Source organism: Dipodomys merriami, unplaced genomic scaffold, assembly GCF_024711535.1.
Source record: "Dipodomys merriami isolate MVZ:Mamm:240054 unplaced genomic scaffold, mDipMer1.0.p SCAF_212, whole genome shotgun sequence".
NCBI classification, from domain to species: domain Eukaryota; kingdom Metazoa; phylum Chordata; class Mammalia; order Rodentia; family Heteromyidae; genus Dipodomys; species Dipodomys merriami.
Window position 1 is genome coordinate 805,557 of NW_027203516.1, and position 5,148 is coordinate 810,704.

The 5,148-nt window shown below is 35.4% G+C and overlaps 1 non-coding gene across 1 annotated transcript; it reads left to right on the forward strand.

The window, feature by feature from the left end:
- The first annotated feature begins 2,453 nt into the window (after positions 1-2,453).
- Positions 2,454-2,560, forward strand: LOC138834342 (U6 spliceosomal RNA). The gene has a single exon (XR_011374072.1). It is a non-coding gene; the product is annotated as a U6 spliceosomal RNA (small nuclear RNA).
- Positions 2,561-5,148: the final 2,588 nt, after the last annotated feature.

Sequence of the window (5,148 nt, forward strand, 5' to 3'; positions counted from 1 at the left end):
TAAGGACAATTGCACACATATATGCATACATAAATAAATGTACATATACAAATATATATATATATATATCAGGTGTTCAGTGATTGATTTAATCTACAGTTTACATCACATTGTCATTCTCACAAAATGTACATGATAAACTGCTCTGAGCATCTGTGCTCACTTCCCCCATTACCTTATTTTTCATCCCTGTGAACAACTTCAGCCTACTTTCCATAGGATAGCTTTGTTTTTGTTACTTACTGATAATAAAAGAAAAAGGATGTTTGTAAAAGAAAAAGAACTTTTAGGTCACAGGTTAAAGTATCTTATCTGTTCCAATGATTCCTATGAGATAAAATTTATAATAGTACTAAAAGTGAAACGGAATTCCTAGATCTGTTGTTTTGCCATTTAGAATGGCAAAGAATAATTTCACGGCACTGTTATAACTCTTAAAGAATGCAAGGGGAACTAATGGTCCTTATCATGTTCCCACAAAACCAGTGGATTCTGAAGGATAATAGTAGACCAGCAGATATTCTAAGAAGCAGACATGGAGCATGAATGCGAAAGAGAGGAAATGAGAGAGAGTGAAAGAGAGAGAGAAATATAATTCTTAAAGTGCATAACAGATGAACAAGAGCTGTATGAGAATATTCATACTGAAATCTTTAGACTCTACAGGTACATTTGAAGATATTTGATATATGATAACCCATCAACATAAAATATAAAGTGATTTTGATAAAAAATAAAGATTACTCAGAAGAAAATATAAATGCAAAAACAATCTTCACAGAAGCAAACACTCAGAGATATTTCATGACTTTTAAATGGACAAAGTGGCTGAAGTTAGTATAAATTTAGAAGTATGACAATACATAAAAATATAAAAAGTTATTCATATATTTCATTATATAACCCAAAGCAGAAAGCAAATGTTGTTTAGATGAGTGTTTTAAAATACAGTCTCTCAGGTGCTGGGTCAGTGGCTCAGGGGTAGAGTGCTTGCTTTGCATGCATGAGGTCCTTGGTTTGATTCCTCAGCATCACATAAGGAGAAAAAGACAGAAGTGGTGCTGTGGCTCAAGTGGTAGCACTAACCTTGAGCTGAAGAGCTGAGGGACAGGATCCAGGACCCAGAGTTCAAGCCCCCCAACCAACAAAATCAAAAACAAAAAACTAACCAAAACACATTAGTCACTTTTGTGGCCTCAACTCTGTAATACCACTGATTCAGCCTAGGGCTAAGATTTTCGGTGTGGACATTTATCAACACTCCTGATTCAGACTCTACTTGAGAAAATTTTTAATCAATATTGCATTAATTTTGTAAATTTGTAAATTCACATGCACCTGTAAAAAATAGTTTGGCCATCCTAGTAACATTCTCAAAGTACCTCGTAATGACGACTTACAAAAATTTGTATTATATTATAACAAGAAAACAATGCTACAAATAAAGAAAAGCAATAATTAAATATTAATGATTAATAAAATAAAAAACCAAATACCAGTGTTTCCAGTATTTCAAGTGTACTACATATTAGATTTTACTATTTCTGATATTCCTGTACATTTAAAACTGGCTAAAATTATGATGTTCAACGAATTGTATAGGCTATGAGAAGTCTTTAAAGTTGCCCTCTAAGATTACTATTTATTTCTCATCTCATAATTTATATATGGCTTATGTCATCATTTGTTCCTCACTAACATATAAAGAAAGGAAGCCCTAAATTTGTAACAGAAGCTTTGTAGTAAAAGTCTTAATTCTTTGCTCTGTTTCTTTACACAAGACTTTGCAACTTCTCATTAGTAACGTTTCTATAAACTCTGAATTGGACATACTTAGTAGTATATGTCTGGTACCATAAATCTTAAATACTTTATGGAAAAGTTTTATGACCTGACAAAAAGTCTTAATTTTGGCATATATAAGCAAATTCCCAAAATTAAACATATTTAGAACATTAAATTTTTTGGAGGAAGGTCCAGTCGTGAGTCCTGAACTCTGGGCCTGGGTACTATCCCTCAGCTCTTCAGCTCAAGGCTTGCACTCTACCACTAGAGCCACAACAGCACCATGTCCGGCTTTTGTTTTCTGCTTATGTGGTGCTGAGGAATAGAACCAAGGGCCTCATGCAAGCAAGGCAAGTGCTCTACCATTGATCCACCTTCCCAGCCCAAAACATTAAAATTTTTAACAAACTATAACACTTGCTGCAGTGTTCATTATGACAGGTGACTTGTATAGAATAACTGATTTCCTCTAGCTACACATCTCTTAAACAACTAATATATGGAATTATTTTGTTTTTGACATTATCAATCTTGACTTTATTCTTAAATGTGTGCTTATGTAAGAAATATATAGTTCTAAAATTTCACGACAATACTTTTGAACTTACTTTTTGTTGAATTATCTAGTTTAAGAAAATCAATTACACTTTATATATAAAAAATGGTCTGTGCTCAATTCGGCAGCACATACACTAAAATTGGAACAATACGCAGAAGATTAGCATGGGCCCTGTGCAAGGATGACATACAAATTCGTGAGGCAGTCCACATTTTGACAACAGATGCTGGAGGGGATGGGGAAAGAAGGGAACCCTACTGCATTCTTGGTAGGAGTGTAAACTTGTTCAACCACTTTGGAAAGTAGTATGGAGGTTCCTCAAAAGACTCAACATAGAGCTCCCCTATGACCCAGCAATCCCACTTTTGTGTATTTACTCAAATGTTTACAAACAAGACCACACTACAGCTACCAGCACGAATATTTTTATTGCAGCACTATTTATTATAGCTAAGATATGGAACCAACCAAGATGCCCCTCAGTAGATGAATGGATCAAGAAAATGTGGTATATATACACAATGGAATTCTATGCCTCCATCGGAAAGAATGATATTGCCCCATTTGTTAGGAAATGGAAAAACTTGGAAAAAATTCTATTATGCAAAATAAACCAGTCCCAAAGAAACATAGGTCCCATGGTTTCCCTTATTTGCAGTATCTAGTATAGCTCTGAGTCAAGCAGAAAAGTTCAGATAAGTTGATGTTAGGTAAATGAACCCTAATATATGTATTCACATGTTTTTTTTCATGCAATTGATTTTAACACATTTATAAGATTATTTCTTTGTTGCTTTGTATGTCCCTCCCCCACAGAATAACCCCTGCTTTCACTGTATTTGATGTAGTTATAATTTGTGGAGGGGAAGGAGAAAAACAAATCGTTTAAATAGGGATACAGGAGGACCCATTGCAACAATGAGATGTACAACTCGAAAATAAACTTTACAACTTTGGTGGGGGTGGGGGAGCAGGGAAGATTGGATGGGGGGGCAGGAGGAAGATGGGAAGGGATGGGAAGGGGAAACAAAGAAGGAGGCCACAATGCTTGATAAGAAATTTACTCATTATCTTGCCCATGTAATTGTAACCCCTCTGTACAATATTTTCACACACAAAAAAAAGATTCCACATAGAGCTCCCCTATGACCCACCAATCCCACTTTTGGGCATTCACCGAAATGATCCACACAAACAAGACGATACTAAAACTACCAGCACAACTATGTTCATTGCAGCATTATTTACCATAGCTAAGATATAGAACAAACCCCGATGTCCCTCAGGAGATGAATGCATCAAGAAAATGGTGTGTGTGTGTGTGTGTGTGTGTGTGTGTGTGTGTGTGTGTGTGTGTGTGTGTGTGTGTGTGTGTATGGGAATTCTATCATCCATCAGAATGAATGACATCACCCAATTTGTTACGAAATGGAAAAAATGCAAATCCAAAGAATCATAGGACCCATGGTATCCCTTATTAGCATTAAGTAAATATATGTCTGGTATAAGCAGTAATGGTAAAAAAAAAAAAAAAACTATGTGCATATGACTAGATAAGGTAATGTTAAGCTAAATGAACTTCAAGATAGGAACACGGGTGTTTTTTTTTCTTTCTTGCTGTTGTTTCTAACGTAATTATAAAGTACAATGTGATTTTTTAAATCTTTATATGGTCCTTACACACAACTTAACTCCTGTTTTCACTGTATTTGATGTCATTGCGCCTGCATCTTGTATATACACTTCTCTAATTTGGGGAGGGAAAGGGAAAAAGCAAAATGCTTAAATAGGGATACAGGTTGACTCATTGTAACAATGAGATGCACAAGACACTATGTTGAAAAACGAACTTTACAATTTAGGCCGGGTTGGGATGGGGAGTGGTGAGGAGTGTACTTGTGGAGGTGGAAGGGAAGGGATGGTGGGGGAAAAACAAAGTGGAGGTAACAATGCTTGATAGGAAATGTACTCATTACGTTGCTCATGTAACTGTAACCCCTCTGTACAGTATTTTTACAATAAAAAAGTTTAAAAATGTTCTCAGATGAAAGAGTTTATTTCTATTATTTTACCCATATAATATCGTTAACAAAGAAATGAATGCAGTACACTGACCAGAAGATATTTTGAATGTGTGTGTGTGTGTGTGTGTGTGTGTGTGTGTGTGTGTGTGCACATGCATGCTTGTGTGTGTGCATACATTATTGTTGGTGTGCACAGAGTTTGAACTAAGGGCTTCAAGGACTCGCTAAGCCTTGCCTCTCTAGATTGGTCAGCTAATATATTAGCTACATCTCCATTCCTGGCCCTTTTCTAGTTCATTTAAATTTTTGAAAAATAATCTTATGGTTTTGTTTTTGTTTTTGTTTTTGCCCTGATTGGCTTCCAACACTTATCCAGAGATGTCAAGCTCCTAAGTAGATATGCCGAGTGGACAGGATTACAGGAGTGACCAACCAGCACATGGCTTTAAGAATAATTTTAAAAGTAGAAGAAACTTTACTTCACAAAGTCCGCTTTTATCATTTCCTACTTTTAAAGCATTTTGGAGTGATTATATGTGAAATTATTTCATTTTCGGATTCTTGCAAGACAGTAACTGATGGTATGTAAAAGTTTTAGTGCTTTTAAAAAGGATACTAAAACTGTGGAACAGAAGAAATTTGGCTCTCTTTGGACCTCAATTTATAATCTCAGTTTGTGCATGATAACCCAATGTCACCAACACAGTCTGTGTTGAAGACAAAATGTGACAAAAAGCAATTACCATGAGCATAATTGTTATGTTAGTATTTATTGGACAA